The sequence below is a fragment of the Canis lupus genome, chromosome 13 (assembly GCF_048164855.1).
Source record: "Canis lupus baileyi chromosome 13, mCanLup2.hap1, whole genome shotgun sequence".
NCBI classification, from domain to species: domain Eukaryota; kingdom Metazoa; phylum Chordata; class Mammalia; order Carnivora; family Canidae; genus Canis; species Canis lupus.
Window position 1 is genome coordinate 37,975,752 of NC_132850.1, and position 26,623 is coordinate 38,002,374.

General features: G+C 36.7%; 1 long non-coding RNA gene across 4 annotated transcripts in view; it reads right to left on the reverse strand.

Moving 5' to 3' along the window:
- LOC140602209 (uncharacterized) overlaps positions 1 to 26,623 on the reverse strand; it is an 85,311-nt gene that overhangs the window by 26,125 nt on the left and 32,563 nt on the right. Inside the window, exons 2-5 of one of the 4 annotated variants that reach the window (XR_012005181.1) lie at positions 23,278 to 23,320; positions 19,122 to 19,235; positions 12,372 to 12,454; positions 11,524 to 11,633 (exon numbers count right to left, since the gene is read on the reverse strand). This is a non-coding gene — a long non-coding RNA (uncharacterized lncRNA). Of the gene's footprint in view, positions 1 to 6,640; positions 7,173 to 11,523; positions 11,634 to 12,371; positions 12,455 to 19,121; positions 19,236 to 23,277; positions 23,321 to 26,623 lie in introns of those variants that run through there. The other 3 variants (XR_012005182.1, XR_012005183.1, XR_012005184.1) reach the window with 3 other exon arrangements.

Sequence of the window (26,623 nt, forward strand, 5' to 3'; positions counted from 1 at the left end):
GTTTAATTGTCACATGTCATAGGTTTTTATTTATTCACTTTCCTTGGGTCATTTCATCAACTGTCAACACTTTGATAATCTATTGAGAAGTGACCATTCCTACCCTTAGGCCAAATGGCTATACCAAGGATGAAAACCCTATGTCCCAACAAGTATTACCCAACTCAACATGGATGTGCTACAGGTTCCCCAAACTCAAAATACCCAAAACTCATCTCATTACTTAATGGCAAAAATTGGTTATTACTTCAGAAATCCCAATAACTAATTCAACCATCTACCCTCTTATTCACCTCAATCCACATAGCCAGTCAGACTCAAAAATAGTTCCAGTGATCCCTACTTTGTCTTTGTGTAATTCATGTTTTTGTATAATTCCCTCCCCTTAACTATGGGCTGGCCTAGCAACTTGCTTGTATATAATAGATGGCATGTCATTTCCATGATTAGGTAAAAAAGATTATGACTTCTTCCATGCCAGCACATTCTATCATTTCCTGGCTTTGCTGAAGCGAGCTACCATGTTGCAGAGGAATGTTCCATATAGGAAGGAACAAAAACCCTCCGTCCACATGCTGCAAATCCTGTCAAAAACCATGAGGCTTAAAGTAGTTCCTTCTCCATGAAACCATCAGATGAGACTGTAGCCCTGGCCAACACTTTGATGGTAGACTTGTATGGGACCAAGAAGCAGAAGACATGCCCTGACTCCTAATCTATCAAAATTATGAGATAAAAAATGTGTTTATGCGGGATTAGTGGTAATTATTTTGCAGCAATAGGTAACTAACGTAAAATTAACCCCCACATCCTATTGTTTCAGTATCTCTCTCAGATCTGATATACTCAGATCTGTACATCAGATCTCTCAGATCTGATGTTCTCACAACCAGCTGTCTAGGTCAGTCATGATCATAAATCCCCTCAATTATTACAGTCTTCTCACCCTGTCATTAGTCTTATGGTCTCCATTCTAATTTTTTCTTAGCAAAATCATCCTTCACAATGGAAATTAGATTGTATTCCACTGCTTAAAAATCCTTCAGCACTCTTACACTGTTCTTGGGTTGAGATTCAGTTTTAAGCATGAGTCACAAGGTTCTCTATGTCTTGGACCCTTCTTGCCTCTTTCATATCCTAAATGCATCAAGTTCTCTTGGTTCTTGGCTTAACTCTTGCTCTTTCTCTGCCCAGAGTGCTCTCTGACATACTTCTCCACTTGCCTGGATTCCAAATCTTTCACCTACCACACCTCATTTTTCGAATACAAACAATTTCCTTTAGCAAGACTTTCCCAATTGTTAAAGTCTGATCTGGATGCCTCTGTGGATTTATCTGCTGGCTCTACATTCTTCACCTATTTATCTATCATCACCATCGCCTATCTATTTGTCTCAATCCTCTATTGACTGTAAGCTTTGGATCACAAGGATCATGCTATTTAATTTCCTAGTTGGTTGACAATAAATATTTGTTGAATGAATAAATAAGTAAATATCAGTGGATGGTCTTTGTTCTCTAGACTTAGTGAAACTTCTGAAACAGAGATTCAGTTTTCTGCATGCACCATGTCTGGATCAAGCTGTGGCTTGGTCCTTATAACCAGCATCCAGTCTCTTTCTGCAACATAGCCCACGAGATCTCTGATACTGTGCCAGCTTTCTGCTTTCTTTTGTCGAATGGATCCTGGGCCACATCCTTTCTAGTGTTAATGCTCATGAGGGATGGAGTGGAGTGCAATTGGCTCCTGTTTGTCTAAAAGTCCAGCCCAGGCCTCCAGCTTAGGAATGTTAGTATGATTCAGCCAGGGCTTCTTTCACTTAAATCCTGGGTTTGCCGCTCTTTTTTAGGAGGGGGCAATATGAATGGAACACATTCTGGACCTTCTCTCAATATCATTATCTTCATTGGATGAGAGTGTTTTTAAAATTTTGCCATGTGAATGCTGTTCTTCTCTTTCAGGCTTGCAGATAAAGGATTTCCCCTGATTTTATTGGGAAAGTGGGGAGGAAGAAGTTAAATGACTGTGCTTAATGCCATTTGACCTGAAAAAATATTTGTAATTATTTAAGCTTTACTCCTTAACTCATATAATGTTCATCACAATCCTCTTATACATGACTGCCTGATTTCTAAGCTCCTGTTTTTAATTTATCTTTGTTCATTGTAATGTATTTAGAGTTCTTATATATCTAGGAATGTTTTTATCTTTGCTTCATAACAAGTGGATAACAAGTTGGTGAAATAGAAATATTTAGATAGTAACTGTTTCTGTTCAAACTCTGTAGATGTTGATCTGTAACCCTCCAGCTTTTGTTATAAAGAGAAGACTGGCCAGCCTGATTTTTTTTCTCCCTTGTGTATCACCTTTTCCTTTTTTTTTCTATCAGGAGCCTAATGTAATTTTTTAAATTTATCTTTGTAATTAAATTTTTTTCTAAAATGTAAAATCAGTTCTTAATTTTTCCTAGAATGCAGTAAGCCCCTGCTTACTGGTCTGTTTAGGCATATATTGGAGATACTGTGGGTTTAGTTCCAAACCTTTGCAGTAAAGTGAATATCTCAATAAAGTAAGTCAAATGAGTTTTTTGGTTTCCCAGTGCATATAAAAGTTATTTTTATATTATACTGTAGTCTATGAAGTGTTCGGGAGCATTATGTCTAAAAAAAAGTACATACCTTAATTAGAAAATACTTTGTTGTTAAAAATGCTAAGAATCATCTGAACTTTCAGTGAGTCATGATATTTTTTCTGGCAGAGGGTCTTCTCTCAATGTGGATGGCTGCTGACTGATGAGGGTGGTGGTTGCTGAAGTTTGGGGTGGCTGTGGCAATTTCTTAAAATCAGACAGCAGTGAAGTCTGTCACAATGATTGACTCTTCCTTTCATGAATGATTTCTCTATATCATGTAATGCTGTTTGATAGCATTTTACCCTCAGTAGAACTTCTTCCAGAATTGGAGTCAGTCTTCTCAAACTCTGCCATTGCTTTATCAACTAAGTTCATGTGATATATTCTAAATCTTTTGTTGTAATGTCAACAGTCTTCATGGCATCTTCACCAGGAGTAGATTCCATCTCAAGAAACCATGTTCTTTGCTCATCCATAAGGAACAATTCATTATCCATTGAAGTTTTACCATGAGATTGAAGCAGTTCAGTTACATCTTCAGGTTTTGCTTTTAAATCTAGTTATCTTGCTGTTTCCACCATATTTGCAGTGACTTCTTTCACTGAAGTCTTGAACTCCTGAAAGTCATCTATGAAAGTTGGAATCAACTTCTTCCAAAATCCTGTTAATGTTGATATTTTGGCCTCTTCCCAGAATCACACATGTTCTTAATGGCATCTCAAATGATAAATCCTTTCCAGAAGATTTTCTTTTTTTTTAATAATAAATTTATTTTTTATTGGTGTTCAATTTGCCAACATACAGAATAACACCCAGTGCTCATCCCGTCAAGTGCCCTCCTCAGCGCCCGTATTTTGCCCACATCCATCAGAAGAATCACTATCTATGGCAGCTATTGCCTTACGAGATGTGTTTTTTAAAGGATAAGACTTGAAAGTTGAAATTACTCCATGATTGATGGGCTGCAGCATGAATGTTGTGTTAGTAGGCATGAAAACATTCATATTCTTGTCCATCTCCATCAGAGTTTTTGGGTGATCAGGTGCATTTTCAGTAAGTAGCAATATTTTGAAAAAAATCTCTTTTTCTGAGCAGTATTCTCAACAGTGGGCTTAAAATATTCAGTAGGCCATGTTGTAAATAAATATACCATTGTCTAGGCTTTGTTGTTTTGTTGATAGAGCACAGAATGAGTAGACTCAGCATAATTCTTAAAGGCCCTGGGATTTTCAGGATGGTAAATGAGCCCTGGCTTCAACTTAGAGTCACCAGCTGCTTTGGCTTCTAACAAGGGAGTTAGCCCATCCTTTGAAACTTTGAAGCCAGGCATTGACTTTTCCTCTCTAGCTATGAAAGAGTCCTTGATGGGATTTTCTTCCAATAGAAGGCAGTTTGTCTGCATTAAAATCTAGTGTTTAGTAAAACCACTTTAATTATCTTAGCCAGGTCTTCTGGAGAACTTGTTGAAGCTTCTACATCAGCACTTGCTGCCTTATGTTGCACTTTTATCTTACAGAGACAGCTTCTCTCCTTAAACTTCATGAACCAACCTCTGAGGGCTTCAGACTTTTCTTCTGTAGGGTCCTTAGCCTTCATAGAATTAAAGAGAGATAGGGCTTTGCTCTGGTTTTGGCTTCATCTCAAGGGAATGTTGTGGCTGATTTGATCTTCTACACAGAACACTAAAACTTTCTCCATATCAGCAATGAGGCTATTTTACCTCCTTATCATGTATGTGTTCACTGGAGAAACTCTTCTCCAAGAACTGCTCCTTTGCATTCACAGCTTGGCTGACTGGAGCAATAGGCCTAGCTTTCAGCCTGTGTTGGCTTTTGACATGCCTTCCCGACTAAGCTTAAATCATTTCTAGCTTTTGATTTAAACTCAGAAATGTATGACTCTTCCTTTCACTTGAACAATTAACAGGCCATTGCAAGGTGATTAATTGGCCTAATTTCAGTATTGTTGTGTCTCAGGGAACATGGAAGCCCTAGGAGAGGGAGGGAGATGGGAGATGGAGGAACAGCCAGTTGGTGGAGCGGTCAGAACACACACATAACATTTATCAATTGAATTTATTGTCTTAAATGTGTATGATTTGTGGCACCCCCCCAAAAACAATTACAGTAGTAACATCAAGGATCACATGATCACAGATCACCCTCACAAATATAATAATAATGCAAAAGTTTGAAATATTATGAGAATTACTTAAATGTGACACAGAGACACAAAGTGAGCAAATGCTGTTGGAAAAGTGGCACTGGTAGACTTGCTTGATACAGGGTCATCACAAACCTTTAATTTATAAAAAGCACAAAGTCTGCACAGCAAAATAAATTGAAGTGCAATAAAACAAGGTATACCTGTATATACAAGTCATTTTTTCTAGCTTTGGGAGGTAATTTTCAGTCACATAGAATTGTTGCTCTTGTTTCGCTTATATGGGTTTCTTTTTCAGAAACTCTTATAACTCTTAGATGGGATCTCCATGTCAATTGTGATTTTTTTTTTTATGCCTGAGGGCTGATTTTGTGTAGGGAGAAAGGCTATGCTGTTATTCAAGGTTTTAATTTAATATTCACCTTATTAAAGATACAGGTTTTTTTTTTAATCTAGCTTTTCTCAAACCTTTAAGTTCACCTTACATTATTATTTGATTTATGAATCTAGTAAATTTTAACAATTGCTTTCAAGGGAGCCTTTGAGTAATGTTTGATCAATTTAAGTTGAACTCATTCAACTCCCAAGCATGTCCCTTTACAACTTAGTTAATAAAATCCCCATAATTATTTAAAATCCATTTATACATTTGATACATTCAGTTTTCTTGTTAAGTTTTTCAAATGCCTGCCCTACTAGCCAAACCTTAACAACTCCAATAAATCTAATAAGCTAACCTTAAATAACAAATCACACGTTCTCCTAACCATTCCAATACTTTTAAACTTGATTAAATTCTCTAAATCTTCCCACTTAAAGGTAAAAGTCTAAAATCCATTACTCAATTACACCTTTTAAATTGAAATCCCAAGTCTAATCTGCCATATTCACCAATATGGTGCATTTTCTTAAACATTAAACCTTTTTATATACTACACATACAAATATTGTCCAAAGATTAGAAACTTATTCCTACATTTACCACAAAAATATTAATTCTGTGGGTTTGATTCACTTTATCATTTCTGCATTCAACGCAAAACTTCCTGGAGGGAAAAGACACCCACTAGATTGAATTATCTAAAATAAATGGAGGTTGCCATTCCAAACAAGTTGGTGTTACTGTCTGGGGAGAACTGGATGCTGAGGATGCTTATTGACTAGAGATTTTTGACCAGAATGCATAGGGTCTAGTGTGGTAGCGATAGCATAGTATTGTTGTTATGGTAACAGGGGACTCCCAGTGCATTGCCTGTAGGTGAAGTTGGCTCCTTCTGGTTTAAATTATGCAGTTCTTCCTTTTGATTTGAGTATATGGGATTCCATACCGTCCCTCCCCATGCCCCTGTTGCAAGAATTACAACTAATTCCAAAACTTCCAAAAGCAAACTTAGAAGTTTGCTTTTTTTTTCTTTTTGGCTTCTTTAATTATTTTAATGTTTTTCTCTCCATCTCTAGGGCTATGTATATAATTCTTTCCTCTGATTTGAATAACAGCACTAACACAACAGCAACTGACTTATTGGGCATTTGCTGTGTGTATAACAGATTAAGTGCTTTGCATGGCATAAGCATTTTCAGTCCTCACAGCCATCCCTTAAAGAGAGAGCTATGATTTCCCATGGTAAATTTACTTATAATTTTGTTTTTTTAGGCAAAAAGAAAGTAACTTGGCCAAGGTCACTTAGTAATGAATCCAGGATTTCAACCCTGGCAGTGCCTTTGCACTATGAACTTGCTATGAGATGCCATCTATTTCTCTGTTGTAGCTAAGACCAAATGAGACCTTGTGTCCACCTTGTTAGAGAGGAATGGCCTCTCGTAATTTCAGGTTATGCCTTTATTTTGTAATACTCCTAGTAAGATTATAGCTAATTTCCTTCCCAGTTTCTTCGTTGCACGTTGAACTCTTGATTCATTTACAGGAAATGCATGCAAATAGAGAAGGCAGTGCCGATGTTTTCCTCATCCTCTTTTCTGATTTGATTTTCTAGAGTGTGAATTCCACTCTTTACTAGATTCTCTATGAGTTTTATTTTTGTTAGTGCAATTTTAGTTTTTGTGGAAATCTTCCTTGGGCCACACAGCTTCTCTTGCTCTCAATTCACTGTTTTCAAAACTCATCTTATTGTCTTTTATTCTTGACTCTTTCTCTCCTTAATGGGCTCTTCTCTGGGTACCTTAGAAGGCAGAGCTTCTTGGACAGTATCCAGTTGGGGCTGCCGAACAAATTCTCAGAATTTCTTCTGATTCCTGTAAGGAAAGCATTTTCAAGAGGGTGCACTTCCTCTGAGACCCTGGATATTTTCTCACCTTTTTCCATGGTTTTTCAAAGCTCTCTTGGGGAAGAAAAAAGGTCTTCTCAGTGTGCAGCAACTGAAAAGGGAGTAATAATGCAACATTCACTGTCTAGTTCTTGCCTTAGTATTTTCTGGGAGTTTCAGTCTGAGGAAAGTGATGGAGAAAGATCAGTGAGTTGAGGGAGGTGGGAGAGTAAACAACATCTGACTCCTCAGGCTTGAGGTCCTTCAGACCAGGGTCTCTGAGGCCCTACAAGCATACATTTTATTTTATTTTTTTAAGGATTTTATTTATTCATGAGAGACACACACAGAGAGGCAGAGATACAGGCAGAGGGAGAAGTAGGCTCCCTTCAGGGAGCCTGATGTGGTACTCGATCCCAGGACCCTAGGATAATGACCTGAGCTGAAGGCAGACACTCAACCACTGAGCCACCCAGGCACCCCTACAAGCATACATTTTCATTTATGTTTGTGAACCACGGATTTATTTGAAGTACTTCTTAGAATCTAGTAATAAGTTGTCTATCACTATTATGTTTTATGGGGGTGTGGTTTTATAGTTTTCTTTGATTTTATCAGTGTTTTAGTGAGGAATCAAGAAAGGCCATATCAAGGATTGCAAGCCAGACTCCATTTAAATCAGAAGTACTTAGCTATATTCTTGGAGATCTCTGTGGAATAGGTTGGATATCCCAAATGACTTATTTCTTAGATTTTATAGTGGACTTGGATTTATCTTATCTTTTTCCTTTTTACCTAAAAGATGATCTTCAAAATCTTTTATTTCTAAACAATGAGACATGAGTATTATTATTATTATTTTTTGGTTACTCATTCACAGAAACCCAAGCAATGTAGGTGACTTAAAAAGATACACATGAAATTTTAGCTCACCTACTCTCATGATAGAGAATAGAATGAAGAATGCAACATTATGTTCTATAACTATAACTAGAGAACAGTTGGCCTGAATGAAAGGATAGGGAAGGGTAGATTCTCAGAAATAGTTTTTTAAAAATCCCACAAAAAAAAAAAAAAAAAAAAAAAACCACCAGAAAAATGCCACTGGCTCTTCATGGTAGACAGTCTGGTCTAAATCCCTTTGCCCAGCGTTCAAAGCCCCTATCATTTGGATCCCATCTGCTTTTGTAACCCTGCCTCTTACCACTTTGCTATGTGAATCCTGCACCAAAGACTAAACAGTCTACTTGACTGTACTTGTCAGCAAATACAGCACTCTCCTTCCCCTGTTTTGTTGCTCCCAGTATCCCTTGGCTGAATACTTTCCCAGGATGCCAGTGTCTGCTTGTCTCCTAAGGCCCAGCTCTTAAGCAGTCCAGCACTTGTAGTCTGACACTGCCCGATTGTGACTCTCTGGGTTCTTCGCCTGTATTTTGGCTTGATTGTACTTTTCAGTCTCACAAGGACCCCATGTTGCATTCACGTAGTCCTGAGGTGCAGCAAATTGACCTGCACAAAGTAGGACCACAAGAAATAGGTCACTTTGATTGAAGAGAGAGTTATAGGGAGAAGGAGAATGAAAGGGCAAGTAATAATAAAATAAAAAAGAGATAGAGCAGGCAAAAAATTGAGATGACAGAAGGAAAAAAAAGGAAAGACAGGTAGACAGGGAGGAGTGAGATAGGCAGACATCGCTTTCTTTAATTCAGAGATAATATCTCCTTTTCATTGAAATGTTTATTAGCATATCAGCACCTTCAACATTGGAGAAAAGAGCCTGTCTGCTTTTATTTACACATTTCAAAGCTTATATTGGAAATAAACATTTATTTTCCCATGGAATGCCACAGATTTTGTATTATATCACAGAATGTGCCAAGATTTTTAAAAAGCATTTTGGAGACTCCAGAGCATCTATCAATTTTCCATTTATTCCTGTGAATCTCTTTGACATTCACATTCTATCATTTTTGCCTAATCTTTGTTATTTGAGAGATTAGGGCTGTCTCATTTCATAACATGTAGAAGATTTTATTTGAGAGCAGCATCTATTTCATAGTGTGGACTTTTTTTTTTTAAACCAAAGCGATCATTTTCAAGTCCAGTCACTTTTTGTTTTAATTGTTTCATGGTAGGAATTATAGGGAGAAAAACAAATCAAAAGTAGAAGTGCAGAAAATCATCAGAAAGAAAGGAATTGCTCCTGATCACAGCTCTTAAAATGTTCTGTTAAACCTCCAGAGTTTTAGTTTTGAGCTCAGGCATCTCAGATGCCTGCCGTTGCAGCCGGCTTAGGCCGTGGGTTGTCATGTTATGGCTGGTCCAACACTACCTCATCACAGCTTTCCTGGCGCCAAATGAAATGAAAGCTAAATGTGATTTCTAGGCTATTTTTCACTTCTGCTTACTCTGAGGTTCTAGTCAGTAAGAGATTAAAGCATCCTGAAGAGTTTCTGCTGCATGCCATTGCTTTAACAGGTAAACTTGACTTTAAGACTTCTTGAATTTGCATCATTCTTTTGTGGGAATGAGTTTTCAAACTTTTCATCTGAGTCCATTGCAGGATGACAAATATTAAGGTGGTGATTCTAGAATCTGGCTGGCAGCCATGTTTCTCCCCTTGTTTCTGTCGAAGGGCATGTCTACTATATCTGCAAGGGATAGCTGGAAGTTCCTGGGGAAGCCACTGAACTTTCAGTGTTATGGTCAGTTCAGAATGAAAGAATACGGAAATCCTCTGCATTACTGACAGTTTTGGAGAGCCAAGTTAGAAGGTGAGAAGACAGCAGTGCAGATGGAGGGTGTGAAAAGAGGAAAGATATTTCAGGTAGAGGTGTCAGCACTGGTAAAGACCCAGAGACAAGAGAGCTGTGTTTGAGAAGTAGGAGTGTAGATAAAACATGGTGTGAGATTTGAGGCAGTGGAGAGGGAGGAGTCAGGAGAGATAAGCCAAGAGCCCCGTATACCGGCTGGCTCTGTGAAACAGGAGTGATGGGGTGTGCACCTGAGGATCCAATTTGGTGAGCACAGCCCGACACAGTATTTCTGAAATGGCTTACATCAGAACTGCTGCTAGCCTGTTCAGAGCCTCTGCCCAAGTGAGAAGTAGGTCCCAGTGGATGATGCCCCAGTTATCAATTGCTGCATAACCAGCGGCTTCAAAGCAGAGTAGCATAAAACAACCATTTGAGTGCTCATGGACTCCGTGGGTCAGGAATTTGGACAGGGCCCACCAGCTCTGGCTTGCCTCTGCTTTACCTCTGGGCTATCGGGGAGAGAGCAGAAGGCTGGGTGTGACCCAACAGTGAGAATCACCTAGAGGTGTCTTTACATATGTATTTGCTGGTGAATGCTGGCTGTTTGCTAGGCCCTTAGCTGAGACTGTCAGCTGGAACTTCTGCACAGCATCTCCATGTAGCCGTCAAGGAATGGTACCTAGGTTCCAAGAGTGCATGTCCCAAAAGGCAGGAAAAGGAAGCTGTCACTTTGTTACTTTCAATTTTCTATTAATCCAGCAGTAAAAAGAAAAAGAAAAAAACAAAACAAAACAAAACAAAACAATAAAACAACAGATTCAAAGGGAATGGACCATAGGAATGCCTGGGGGGGTTCAGCAGTTGAGTGTCTGCCTTCGGCCCAGGACATGATCCTGGGGTCCTGGGATCGAGTTCCACATGGGCTTCTGCATGAAGCCTGCTTCTCCCTCTGTCTGTGTCTCTGCCTCTGTGTGTGTGTGTCTCTCATGAATAAATAAATAAAATCTTAACAACAACAAAGGGGTTGGACCGTAGATCACACTTCTTGTTAGGAGGAGAATCAAAGAATTTGGAAGTCATTTTTAAAAGGCCACAGGTTAATCAGGACATAGCCCTTCAGGCAAGAAAAAAACAACTTCTTTCTCCAAACAAATATTGCCTCATGCCAGGGAACACAGGATGGATGTAGTTCCATTTGACACCTTCACTGGGAGCCTTTGTGCAGTTCACCACCTGCACAACCATACATAGAGTCCGTGGGCTCAGTGAATCTTATGTACTCAGTTCCTCTTTCCCACTCTTCAAAATCAAAATGGAAACTACCTTTCTCCATTCAACTTTCAACCTTGCTCCCTACATCTACTTTCCCCCCTTGTGATTCTGTTTAATTAATATTATTTTTTTTGTCACGTGGCTTATGCTGATCCTGAGTTTTCTTGGATTGGTGATTTAAAAAAGTGTTTATATGGACTGTCACTGAATATTCTCTTGTTTACTACTTGATTCCCACCCCTGTCTCATGCCTTTTTAGAACGTACTACAAACAATACAAATAATAGGTTTTGCCTTTTAAAAGACCCAGCCGTAGTGATTTGAGTTTTCTATCTTGCATCCTTTTGGGAGGGGGTGGGGGGCAAATATTTTTTTTTATTTTTAATTATTATTATTATTTTTTTAAGATTTATTTATTTTATAGAGAAAGAGAGAGAGTGAGTGAGCAGGGAAGGGGCAAGAGAAAGAATCCTGAAACAGACTCCCCTCTGAGTGCAGAGCCTGACGTGGGACTTGATTCCAGGATCCGGAGATCAGATAGTGACCTGAATGGAAACCAAAAGACAGCCGCTTAACCAACTGAGTCACTCAGGCTCCCTGGGGGCAAATAATTTTTAAAGTGCGAATCCTCTTTTCTCTCAAAAACTTCTAAGTTTTAAATTTTTATCAAGTCAGAGGAGTTAAAAAAAGTTTTTTTTTTTTAAATTAAATCACACATTATAATATGTTAGAACCCTTCTCTAGATCTTTCCTGAAGCAATTGGCATTAAGTGAAAGTGGTTAAGGGAATGAGTTAAAGATAATGTGTACTGGTGAGAAATGGTTACTGAGATAAAATTAATTGAGCTATAATAACTGAAGAATGAGAACATGGGCTAGGATAGCATATTCATGATCCTACTGAAGAGGAGATGGGATGGTGATGAAGAGAATTTGGAGCTGACCACCACCTTGTAGCAGTCTCTAGCTGACCCTGTTAGGCATGGACAGCTTGGATATTGCATGATTGGAGGTGGAAGTCAGGGAGAACAATGGAGGCCTCCTCTAGGGGGGAAAAAAGGACAGTCATAGAAGTAGCATATTTGCAAATAGCGTACACTGAGGGATTGACTAGCAGTACCACATTCTGTAAATTATTCTCTGATTTATCTCCTGATTATAAGTCATCCAAGGTCTGGAATTGGGTCATATACTTATTTTATATATCCTGGCATCCAGTGCCAACAACAGGCCTATGATAAGATCATTAAAATATGGAGTAAAATTCAACAATGCTTTCTAACCATCGGCCTTTGCAGCCAGAGTGTTCGTCTTTATTCTTTGGTGGATCCTCTTCACTTTCCTTTTTAGCTTAGGGGTTCTTGATCTGTGTGGTGGGAGACATTAAGGAAAAGAAAAAATGACTTTAGGAGCCATTGGACTGGTTTTATATTGTTTGAGAGTGATCTGAATAGTCACATTCTAAGAGTGGAAGTATTTTGGTCATTGAAAGGTCATAAGATAAATATATTCTATTCATTAGATATAAATTGCAAGGAACTTCTATTTATTTATTTATTTATTTATTTATTTATTTATTTATTTATTTTTTGTAAGGAACTTTTTAAAGCAAATGAAAACTTTGTGCAGATGGCTACTCATGTTCCTAGATGCTGACTTTTGGAAAATCCCACGTGAGATCAGAAAGACCTATTTTAAATGGACCCACCGGGAGTCAACTTACAGGTTCTACTTGAGTGAGCTCTATGGCCAAATTTCAGTTTCCTTTAGGTATTCAATTATTTCATAACACCAAAGAAACACTGCCTTCCCGGGCCTGCTCTTCCCTCTAGGAGTGGAAGGAAGACTGGTTTGATCAAATCTTGAGGTTGCCAGTGAGAATGCAGTTGAGGCAGGAGAAATCCTTTGTTGTCTTGCCCTGGTTGCCTGCCTGAGGGTTGTAGAAGCTCCAACAAAATACTCTTAATTTCAGTTGTCCTCCAAGGTGGATCCCAGGACATGGCCTTTTTTCTGTCACTCCACTTGTCAGAATTATAACACTGTTAGATTATTTGTTTACTGGATGATTCTGTCCTAATGGATCCATTTTTACCCTTGCACACTTTTTATTTTTTTTTAACCCACTTAAAGAAATGTGAAGAAAGATGACTACTCTTCAGTTGGATGCATTGTTTTCAGCTTGGGCTAAAAGCACTTTTTGAAGGGTATGATGTTAGTATAATACCATATCTTATCCACTTAAGGCACCGTCATCTAATGTACCATTAAGAAAAGAAAGAAAACCCTGCCAGTTAATTGTGAAATACCAGACGCTCTCAATTATAAGATGCATTCTGATTCCTGAGATATTAAAAGGCAAAAAAGGATTGTCTTGGATTCAGTGAAATAAGGTGTATATATTTGATTTTTTAATCATTACATACATGCATTTAATTTTACAGAACTATAATACTTTAGTGCAAATTATTTATCCCCCTTTCCCTCACTATTGCTGCTATATCCATCCATCCATCCATCCATCCATCCATCCATCCATCCATCTCATATAACTGAATTGAATTATATAATATTATAAAGGTGTGTATTATATGTAATCCATATTTGTCCACATGATCATACAATCATGTGTAAGCCTATACATACACCCACATACATAAATGTATTCTTTCAGGAAGTTTGATCATTGTTTTATAATACTGTGATATTTTAGAAAGCATTTTCTCTACATTTAGGTTTTGTCACTCAAAATACCCCTTCTATCCCAGTTGGCAGAGCTGTAATTCATTCTTTTTTATGGCCATAGAATATTCCACAATGAATCTGATTAATGGACATTTACTTTGCTTCCATTTTGTTGTCATTGTTGTCAGTTGTTATTGGTAGCTTTTATCAACAGTGATACATTAAATATCCTGTATCATATTCTTGTATATTTGAGCTTTTATTTCTTTGGCTGGATTCCCGGGGGGGGGGGGGCAAGTCTTCAGTCAAAGATACATATATTTTTAATTAATATGGGCAGATTCTTTATCAAAAAGGCTTTTATAGTTTACATTTTTTAAAACATGTTTATCCTTATACCCGTTTTTGTCTTCTTTCAGAAATATAAAATGGATATGTTTTAAAAGTTCAACAATAATAATTATTTTTCTTTTTTACTTTGTCAATCTTACTGGCATCATGGATATTTCATTCACTTTTATTTACACTTCCTGCATCACTAGGGAAATTGAACATTTTAAAATACTTTCTGGCCATTTATATCAGCTTCTGTGAGTTTTCTCCTCCTATTCCTTTCCTATAGGGAAAAATTGTTTGCCTTCCTGTTGATTTGTAGTAGCTTTTTGTGTACAAATCGTGTATTAACTGTGTTTTTCTTCTGTTTTGTAGTATTTTTTCCCAAATGCGTTGTCTGTTGGGTTTGTTTAGGGTAACTTTTGCCATGGAAAATGTCTAGTTTTTACTTTGCCAAATATGTTTTACATTTTACAATATGAGTTTTCAGTTTGGATGAGGAAGGACTCACCTGCCCCTCAATAATACACATAGTCTCTTAGATTTAAAAAAATAGTTTTGTTTAATATTTTTATGTTTATATGTTTAATGCATCTCAAGTTTGCTTTGGTATATAGTGTAGGATGGTAGTTCAAATGATTTTTTTCCAGATGGATAACCAGGATAATTTATTAAGTAATTCATTTTTCACCCAGTGAAATGAAATGCTATCCTTGCTGTATATTACATCCCCATATGCTAGCATCTGATTCGTGATTTTCTGTTATGTTCCAGTGATCAGTTTTCTATTTCTTTTTTTTTTCAGTTTTCTATTTCTAGGTTAATACCATATTCTCTTTGTACTATGTTCTAATATTTGGTAAACCAAGTCTTACTTTATTCTTTTTTATTCTTTACTCTTCCTAGATATTTATCCTTTCATATAAAATGTGTGATCATTATAGCCAAAATTTTTAAGAATGTCATATTGGAAATCTAATTGAAGTTACATTAAAATTACATAGATATATTGATAGATGTTTATTTAGACTTTTTTGGCATTAAGTCTTCCTAATTAATAGCATGGACCAATATTTAAGTGACATTGTATTAGTAGGATTTTTTTCCCTACTATTTTCTTACCACAATTTAGTATTGCATTAAACTAGATTCTCTAATGAGATTTTCTTCATTTTCCATGCCCTAGAAGAGTTTAAATAACACTGGAATTATGTGTTCATCAGAACATTTTCAGTTGTATAGGTGTTTTGGTTATCTCAGTGATGGTGGGATGCTAATGTTATTGTGTACTTTAGGAGCTAGGAATGGGTTAATGCCAAGCAATGCACAAAAGAGTCCTATGCAACAAATTATTATTCCATTGAAAATGCCAATAGTTCCCCAGTAAAAAAACACTGGGTTTGAAAAACTCAGCTAAGAATCCATCTGATTTCAATGCTTCTTTCTAATAATAGCTTAAAATTTTTTTTAACCTTTCAAAACTCTGTGCTAATGGATCTGTTTCCCTTAGGTTCAAAAGTACGTTCCAATAGATTCTGGTATGAAATATTCTTCTTTTAATTTGCTTTCAAAGTAGTTTGTCATTTTTCTTTTGATTCCTCTTTGGTCCAAGAATTTTCTAAAAGTATGTGCCTTAATTTCCTAGTAGTTATAACTTTATTGGAGGAAACTTTTTATTTCTAATACATCATTTTGTAGCTGGAGAATGTAGCATGTTTCTTTTAAAAATATATTAGAGGTATTCTTTGTGGTTTATATATATTTTTATAGATGATCCATGGATCATTCTTTCTTCAAACACACACACACACACACACACACACTCTCTCTCTCTCTCTCTCTTTTTCTCTCTATTTGAGGAGATACTTTCTATTTGGGAATTAAGAGATTCAGCCTGGGTTGTATTAGTTTGCAAGGCTGCCATAACAAAGTACCACACATGATGTGGGCGTAAGCAACAGTTCTGGGGGCTAGAAGTCCAAGATCAATCATGGTGCCACCCAGTTTGGTTTCTTGTGAGGCCTCCTTTTTTGTGGCCTATAGAGGGCCACCTTCTCACTGTGTCTTCTTGCGTTCTTTCCTCTGTGAGCATGTATCACTCATTGCACTTTCTGTGTCCAAATTTTCTAATAAGGACACCAGACAGGCTGGATTAGGACCCACCCATATGACTTCATTTAATTTTAATTACCACTTCAAAGTCCTATCTCTCTATACAGTTACATTCTGAGTTTTGGAATTAAGACTTCCATCTGATTTTTTTTTTGGTGGGGGGAGAGGGGGTACACAATTCAGCCCCCAAACATGGATTTATTAAGTAAAGCTTATAAATTGCACTATTCATTTTTTCATTTTATTTTTTGTAAACTATAATTGTATAATGCTCAAAAGACATACTGATATTTAAAGCCAAAATTATATTTTTATCAAGGTCTCACATTTCTAATAATTTTTGCTTTTTATGCTTAGCAACCTACTATATATAAAATTATAGTTATTTTATCTTCTTTATACCTTGTATGAAAACCTGATGACCCTCTAATTCCTGTTTAGGGCTTTTAACATTAAATTCTGTTTGTCTAATACTAACAGCCTCTTTGCATTTGTCTTTGTCCATACGTTTGTTTTCAGCCTTTCTGAGTCACTTTGTTGTACAATTGTTTCTTTTAGATTGTATAAATCCATGTGTTCCATTTTTTATTTTATTTTATTTTATTTTACTTTATTTATTTTATTTTATTTTATTTTATTTTATTATTTTATTTTATTTTATTTTATTTATGATAGGCACACAGTGAGAGAGAGAGAGGCAGAGACACAGGCAGAGGGGGAAGCAGGCTCCATGCACAGGGAGCCCGACGTGGGATTCGATCCCAGGCCTCCAGGATCGCGCCCTGGGCCAAAGGCAGGCGCCAAACCGCTGCGCCACCCAGGGATCCCCTATGTGTTCCCTTTTAGTCCAGTTTGACAGTCTCTTGCAATGGGAAAATTTAATCTACTGGGTTTTAGTGTAGTGACTTGATTTTATTCCTGTCTTTTTCCTTTATGCTTTATGTTGTTGTTCTACTTTTTTCCCCTTATCCTAATTTTAATTGATTTGTTCATTTGTTATTTATTTGGAAGATCTACTATACTATTTTGGTCCTTTCTCTGTACTTATTATCTTAAATATATTTCTCTAATATTATTTTGAAAATAAGATACTGTTTATTTTCTTACCAGGAGGCACTGTTCCCTTCCATTTTACTCCATCCTAGTGAAGTGAATTTTTGAACAATGCCACTTACACTTCTTTCTACCTTTTATTTGACCTCTCCCCTGTCCAGATCCTTATAGTTCTTCCTTCCCTATGGTCTTTGGGCATTACTTCATTATCCTCTCTACTTCAGTATTGCAGAAAAGTAGTCCGGTGCCTAATTCTTTCTCCTTGGTGGTAACTTGTTTTGTTTCGCTTCTGTCTAGAAGTTTGTTAAATTTTCTCTTAATTCTGAGAATCCATGTATTTTATTAGAATAGTTGTAAACCTGTATTTTCTTGTTAATCTATATTTGAATCATGTCCTTTCCTTCTGCAGACTCAAGTGTTTTTTTTTTAGTTCAGAGAAAATGTTCTCTGTTATTTGTTTAGGCATTGTATCTCTGTCTTCTTCTGGGGGCAAAGAACAAAACAAAACAAAAACAAACCAACAAAAAACAAACCACCAAGAACCTAAGTTCTTGACTTTGTCCTCCAGAGCTTTTGTCTTTTCTCTCAATATTTCTAAAACCTTCTATAATTTTTGCATCTCTTCATTTTTATCTCTTTACATTTTTTTCGTCTCTTTATACTTTGGCTTTCTATTTTGAAATACTTCTTATACTTGATTTCCAAGTCACTAATTTGGATCTTAATGATAAACATTCAGTCTTCAAATTCATCTATTAAGTTGTTTACTTGGAAAAATCATGGTCTCTGTTTTGATTTTCTTCCAGAAGGCTTTTTTATTTTTTACTTTGTGATTGCTGTTACATTTTTTTTTTTACAAAAATATGTATGTTACACCATCATCATTTATTTTCCTGAGCAATTCTATTTTCTTAGACATGTATTTTGTTTACTCTTCATGATCTTACTTGATGGCTTTAATATAATTGTGAAAAATATGTTTTATTTATTCATATATCTTACTAGCATCCTCAGTGGGACTCAGGGCTGGTTGTTGGAGTTCTGAAGTGGTACCAGTTCAGGAAGTGGGTGATAGAAAGCAATGTGGTGTCTACATTCTGAGTGGTTAGTGTACCTCTAGCCTCTCACAGAAGCATGAAAAGAAGCCTCCTGTCCCCCTCCCCCTTTTTTTTTTGAGATTCTGAAGGGCTGGGGACAGGGAAGACCAGGACCATGTGCTTAGTTATTTCTTATCCATTTATCTAACACTTCTTGTCTAAGGATCCCAGGCATGCTCATGGGGCTTAGAACCCACCCAGTTCTGTGAACTATACTCTTTCCAGGATCTTTGGAGTTATGCTTCTCATGCTAGGATCTCACATTGGTTTCCTGTAGTCTTTTGCTTATTTAGTCCCTTTGGGAAAAACGTAAACCATTTCCATCTTTGGGGACTCACCCTGAGGGAAGGCCTCATTTCCATCCACCAATTGTTGGACCTAAGAGAAGCAGATAGACTGGAGTTGGGGGTATAGCTGTAACAGACCTTAGCAAGGTCTTCTTATTTTCAGAATCCCTAGAGGCCTATTTTAAAATAGTTACTTTATAAATCAGCAAAATCCTAGCAAAAATCCAGAGTTTCCTAGCCTTTTTAATCAGGAGAAGTATTCAATCTAGGCTGATTCTTTGCCTTAATGCACATTGGCAATGAGAGCTTAAATGCCAAATGATGTTTTTTCTTTCACATGTGTGAGACAGAGGGACATTTATTGTAAAAGTTAAACAGAGTGACAGCTTGCTTTGGCTAATGTGTAAGAGTTCTTGACTGGGCTGCTTTCCTTTCTTCCATAATAAGTAGTTAATAGAAATTCACTGACCTGCAGTGCAGACTTAATCTATCGCGTATATCAAGTTGATTTAACAGGAATGGAATGTGCTGGAACAATAGCTTCCCTCTCTCCCCACATCTTGGTGATCCTCCAACATTTCGCCTGAAAAGAAAATCAGGTTTAACACCATGTAGAACCTTTGTGATTTTAAATAATTGGACTAAGTTTGAAAAAAAAAAAAAAGTATTTAATCAATGGCAATCATCTGTTTATTTGAAAAACCATTGGGTGGGGGAGGTGGTATTTGTCTTTAAAATTTTCACTTGTAGGAAAAGCTGAAGTGGCCGAGTACACTATGTGCTTTGCACTGTGCAAAAGAAAAACTGAAAATCCTGAATTGCTTCTTTCTTGTATGGTATGTTCTCTATTTAGAAAATCCTTAATTAATTTTGGTGAAAGCAGACGGTCAAAGGATTTAAAGAAGCAGAAAAACATCTTGAATTCCCTACTGCTGGCAAAGTGGAGAAAGTGAAAATAGTAAACTGATTAACAGAAGTCATCTTGAAGTCTGCCATATAATAAGATGTAAATAACAACAGCCACAAATCCGAATCACTTACGAAAGTTTGCACAGGGTTTTTCCATTTTAAATGCATCTCTCCCCCAACTTTGTTCTCTTGAGACATCAGCCATTTAAAAGCATGATATTGGAACTAACCCAGCATCACTTTTAATTAGCACAGAAATGCTAATTATACTTTTTCTGCATGATGCTTAATGCAAGCTGTCAGGGCACTGCATTTTTCACATCAGTGGTGGTGAGGTACACATGATCACCAGACCCGTTTTAAAATCATTAGGGCCAGATTCATCCAAACTGATTATTATTTCTAAACTATAGGAATGTGCTAGAAGATACATGAAAATAATGGCATCAAAATGAAAAAAGTGAGCTTTTTATTTACTCCAGACACAAGCATATTTCATTTTATTCAATATTTGTGGTCTGTGAAAATCAAATTTCTTGCCATTGAATCATTTAAAATACCATACAAAGCTTGATTTTGAAAGAGAGCTACATTTTCATGAAACATAGTCTGTTTTGAAAAGCAAATGCCCTCTCTCCATTTATAGGTTGAAGGCTTTGCATGTTAGATTTTTCTTAAAGAGGGCCTACCTATGTTCTTCATGTGATTTTATTTTTAAGCTAATAGCTATAGGAATGCGATGGATACTATCCTTTAATAAAGTCTGTTGTATGAATTTAATTAAGCACAAATTTAATTAAGTTTATTTTCATTATTGAAGACAGTTAGACTACATTCTTCCCAATACTCAAACACATAACCCTTCCCGTGACCAAAACCCCAAAACAAAATGAAACAAACACATCCAACTATAAAATCTAGGCCTTAACATTTTACCAATATTTATCAGAATCAGGGTGAGGGTCTAAATGACTTTAAGGTCTATACTTATCATAAAATCCATCATATAATTCTATATAACAAAAGGGATTCATTCTATATTAAATTATTTTTTTAGAGTATTGATGTAATGAACCCAGCAGTCAGCCAGAAATCCTGGGGGGAGGGGGAGGGGTGGGAATAACAATAAAACTGTGTATATTAGAGGGCACAAATTTGTTTTTCCTCAACTAATGTAAATCCTCTGTAATTTTAACTCAGAGAAAATTATGAATTATTTCTTAAAAATCTGAATTGCAGAATATTATAAAAGAAATAGAATTTTATGGCATTTGATATACTTGGTCTACTATATAATGATAACAACACAACGTGATCCCTGTAATATTTATTGGCTGCCTGCAATTGTCTTGGCACTGCGCTGTGTGGTTTACATAAAAACCATACTGGGCAGCTTGGGTGGCTCAGCAGTTTGGTGCCTGCCTTCAACTCAGGGTGTGATCCTGGAGTCCCGGGATCGTGTCCACATCAGGCTCCCTGCATGGAGCCTGCTTCTCCCTCTGCCTGTATCTCTGCCTCTCTTTCTCTCTCTCTCTGTCTCTCAAGAATAAAAAAAACAAAAACAAAAACAAAAACAAAAAAAAACACCAAAAAACCAAAAAACCAAAAAAAACTTAAAAAAACAAAACAAAACATACCAAGTAGGAGCCATTATTGTCTTCATTTTATAACAGAGGACAATATGGCTCTGGACATTATAGAGCTTGCCCCAAGGCTTCACAGTTAGCAAATGGCAAGAGTGAGTCATGCCCAAGAGTGAGTACCTGTCTGGTACTAAAGCACCTGTAAACCATTGCACTATATGATGAAAGCTATGTTTTTTGTTGTATGGTAGAAAGTTCTAAACGTGTTTTCTTGTTTGTTTGTTTTGTCCATCTGAAATCAAGTTTAATATGAGTGCATGATCATGTTTTCACTGTTCTCAGGAAACCGTATCTTCTTATCTATGGCAAAAGCATATTTATGTCTAGTATGCTTTGAATGCTGACTGCTATGGACTGAATCCCCTAACTTGAGGGATGGCATTCCCCCCAAATTCATATGTTGAAGCACTAACATTCAATGTGATGGTATTTAGAGGTGGGGCCTTTGGCATGTAATAACCTATTACATTAAAACAGAAAAAAAAAATACCTTTAGAACTTTCTACCATATCCCCAGAACACATAACTGAGGTTATAAGGATAGATCTCCATGACAGGGTTAATGACCTTATAAGAAGGGGAAAAGATACCAGGGCTCCCTCTGTCTTCCTACCATGTGAGGACCCAGCAAGAAGTTGACTGTCTACAAACCAGGAACAGAGCCCTCATTGGGGAACCAATAATCCATAATCTTGGACTTCCCAGCCTCCAGAACTGTGAGGAATAAATTCCAGTTGCTTAATCCACACAGTATTTTGTTGTGGCAACTGCAGCTAACAAAGGCACTGATAGACTACAAATAAGTGGGAATGAAAGGAATAGTCAATGCAGGGTGTTAAATGACAAGGATATAGGTATAACAACATCAAGCATTTATGTGTTCTACTGTGTACTGGGCACTGGTCTGTGTGCCGTAACTGTATAACTTGCTTGACTAGACCTCTTAACACTCCTCTGTGGTAGTTGTTATCCTCCTTGTTTTACAATACCAAAGGACAGTGAAGTTGGGCAACTTATCCAAAGGTACAACTCTAGGGAGAAATGCAACAGAACTATAATTCAGACTCAGACAGTCTGGCTCCAGAACCTATAGCTTTTCTTTCTTATTCTACTAGAGGTTTTTTGTCATTTTTTTATATCTGTAAAATGGGAATGATGGCCACCCTATTTATAGGGTAAGGAGAAATAGGTAAGGTCATAAATATGAAACTACTTAAGGCAAAACAAAAGATAAAATATTACTATTTATTAGCACAAATTTTCAAAATTGATTCTTAGTGAATTTATTTCTACTGCAGCTCCTTCAAAAAATAAGTTGAGACAAGCTACCAAAAAAGAAAAAAAAAAAAAAAAAGGTCATAAAAATAAGGTCTGGTAAACCAGATTTAAGCAAAGGAGGAAGACAGAGCAACAAATAATGGTAAAGCCTTCTAATACCCAAGGCCAAAGGTAGAACACAAACTTCATAGTTTTACCAATAAAAAAGAAAACAATATTTTCTCAGGAGAAAGAAAAGTTTTTTCACCCTATCATTACATTTAAAAAAGAAATTTCTCATGTTGGAGCTTCTGAAGTGAACATAATGATCAGCGGTTCCACAGAGTAAGCAGTTTGATTGATTACAATATCATCACTTTTGTTTCTTCTTGTCATGGTGGAGATATTAAGGAGCCATGAAACCTTCAAATTTGGTCAGCAGGAGGGAAATGTCGTAGAGTATAAGGATATAGATAATTTAAAACTGGATAATCAACCCTTAAATTGCCAAAAATTGACTATTTTCCAAAGAAGACCTCCCAGGTGTGCCAAATAGATCTGCCATAGCTGTGATAATGCTAACCCCTGGGTCATTTCACACTGATGCCATGTAGGGTGTGATGCAGGATGCATAATTAGATGATTAGATGTGGTTTCTGCTCTTGGGGCCCAAATTTTAAATTAGACACAGCATATTAGTGCAGGGAATGGATCAGAATATAGATAAGGGAAACACCTATACATCGTGGAATATTTGGAAAAAGTATAAAAATAAATAAAAATATGAAGTCAACACCAAATTACCATCATTGTTACCTTTTGGTGTGTATTTCCTTTTAGTCTCTTATTCTCATTCTCCCTATAAGTGGAGATATAGATACAGATATGTTATAGACAGAAATATAGGTGTAGATAGATACAGATGCACACATGTATTTACACACATACTTCACATACCTGAATATGTGAATCAGAGATTCACATGGGTTATATATCTTTCCCATGGTTTCAGAGCCAGTAAGTGGCAAAGATGGTGCTCAGATCCATTTCTGACACTAACATCCCTTTCTCTTAATCATTATTCTATATTTGAGTATGCCATTTTTTGAAACATATTATTTTATGAAAGTAAAAACATGCATTGTTTAGCACTTTGTACCCTGCCATGCCTTCCCCAATCACCTTGTATTGGGAGCAGAGTTTCAAGTCATTAGTGGTTTAAAAGAATTTTTTTGATGACTTTTAACATTGCTTAATATTCTATCATAGACCATCATTTATTTAATTATATCATTATTTTAAATCTTTATGTTTCCACTGCTCCCAAGTTGTTATGTATCCCTCACAAAGGGGAGGGTGATAAGCCCTGTCAAGGAAGGCCTCATTGAAAAACAGACACTTGAGCTAGATCTTGAAGTTGCCTGGGGGTTGATCAGTCAGACATGTAACAGAAAAATATACCCAGTGGAAGAAAAAAACCATGGCAAATCTGGTGAACTAAATGTAGTTCAGTGTGGCAACATAGTATAATAGTTAAGAGATCAGAGTTTGTTTCCAAACACATGCATTTGAGTTCCAGTACTGGCATTAGCACTTCTCAGCTGTGTGAATTTGGGCACCTTACTTGATTTCTTTAAGGCTGAATTTTCTCATCTGTAGAATGAGGATTGCAGTAAAGTTGTTGTGACGGCATAGAAGGCTTTTTGTATAGAACCTGATGCCTTGTTAGAACTCAAGAAATATTATTTTTCTTTACTAGTGTTAGTATTGATATCAGCCACCTTAGGGTGTGTGTTGGGGAATATCGAGAGGCAAAGCAGGGCAAATTCTAGAGAGCCTTAGGTGTCCTGCTAGGGAGCTTGGTCTTTACATCATATGTAGGACTGATATATTTGTAAACTAGGCAGTACTATGATCAGGTTGGAATTGCAGTAGGGATGAAGGTCTGTAGGTAGGGCCATTACAGTTGCAGGTAAGACACAATGAGAGCTTGAGGTAAGTCAGTGATAGCAGTATCTGAAGGGAGACAGGTAAGACAGTTAAGGATAGAAAATCACTGGAACTAAGCAATTCTTTGGATCAAAGGGTAAAGGGAAAAGGAGTCCAGGATGATATGGAAAAAGTATCTGATGTCTTTGTCTACACAGTGTCCCTTTCCTTTCCTTTCCTTTCCTTTCCTTTCCTTTCCTTTCCTTTCCTTTCCTTTCCTTTCCTTTCCTTTCCTTTCCTTTCCTTTTTTTTTTTTTCCCTTGAAATAGCATCTCAGTTTTCCTCTGGGCAATTCCTTTTTCCCCTTACACATAGTCCATTTCCCAATCCCCTTTATCCATGATGTGTGAAGATGACCCAACAGTTCCATATTCCTGGCCACTAAGTAACTACTCAAGAGTGCATCAGTAAACTAAGTTGGTCCAGTAATACCAGGACTCTTGCTAAAATTATTAGGAAGCAGAGCCTCTTTTATTTTTTTTTTAAATTAAAACCAGATAGATGTAAGATCAGCATACACAACCCAGGATGGAGCCAACCAGGAGAGCAATTTTATGGTGTCACTTAGCTGGGTCCACTGAGACTTAGAGATAGAATCTCCTTTTTAGACTTTATAGTTAAATAATTCAATAAATTATGTCTTCTAGTCAAACCAGGTTCAGTTGAATTTCTTTCACTTGAAACCGAATTTGAAATTCTAGCAGATACAGATGATTTCCAGATTTTTGCCTCGGGTGACTTGACGGATTAACCAATGTATGAAACATATAGGAGATGCAGGTTTGGAAGAGTGTGTTGACTGGTTTGGAACATGTCAAGTCTGGATTACTCATGGCCAAGTAAATGGAGCTGTCTGGTAGACATAAGGATACATGAGTCTGGAACATAGGAGAAAGATAAAAGCCTGAGAAACAGGTTTAAATCCATCTGGGTTTGTGGTTTGGAAAGTTTATTTCTTTTTGAAGTTCTCCTTTTGTGGATGCAAGGCTGATCCCATGGCAAGCACTCAGGATATATTAGTAAACAATAGGGGGAATGGCAAGCAAATCAATACCTTGTGTAAGATTATTTTGGGGTGGGTTGTGCATTTGTTGTTCATTTGTATCACACTGTTGGTGTATTAGTAGCCTTATGAGGTAATTAAGACATCAATTTTCCATCTGAGGAAAAACAAAATGAATATTTTGAAAAGTGTCCTGTGATTTTTTTTAGGAATACAATAATGCATACAATGATTTTATAAGCTAGAGAAGAACTATCGTAAGCCTGACTGCTTTTATGGTGGATGTAGAGTAAATAGAGAAGAATTGATTTAAAATGACATTTGTTGTTTTGTAATTACTAGCTATTTAAAGTAGTAATCCAGCTATTTAAATATAAAAAATGAACAGGTATATTTGCCCTCATCCCCAAGTTGAATATCTAGCCAATAGCCATAGGCAGTATAGCTCTGTGCTTCATGAACATTAACCTCTGGAAGTTTGGCATGTGAATAATTTGTGGAGCTTCTGAAATCCATAAGATTTTGGATTCCACTCCCCAAAGAGTCTGTTTCTGCAAGTTTGTGTGTCTAGGAACCTCTGTTTACTCTCAGGTGACTAATGTTTAGCCAGGTATGGGAATTCCTTAATGGTGGGGAGAGTTATAGATGTAGTCTGCAATCATGTGACCTTGAGCTGGCTATTTTTATTCTTTGCATTTTTTTCCCTCATTATTAAACTGAGGGGGTTGAAATAATGATCTCTTAAGATCCCTTCTTGCTCTTAACATACCTTCATTTCATTCCCCAAATCAGTTTTATTTTTCTCCATTAGTATGTGACTTTTATAAAGTGCTTCTCCTACTTCATAAAGAAGATAAGAGAGAAAATTCAAATCAGCATTTCGGCTGTCTGTTGACTGCCAACAAGATGACAGTTTTAGGAGTGTCTTGGTTTAGTGATGTGTAACAGTAATGATAGTGAGCTGTGTTGTATATAATTTAATCCTTAGGCGTGCATACACCACTTAAAGTTATTTTCTATACACATAAAATGATAAAATAGTGAGAAGAATTTTCTTTAACTTACTCTATTTTGTTATTGTGTATTGTAAATGTGCTATTCCCACAGGAGAAAGTGTAGTGATTTTTTTCCTTTTTCCTTTGAAAATCAAGCTCATGCGAAGTGACAGGT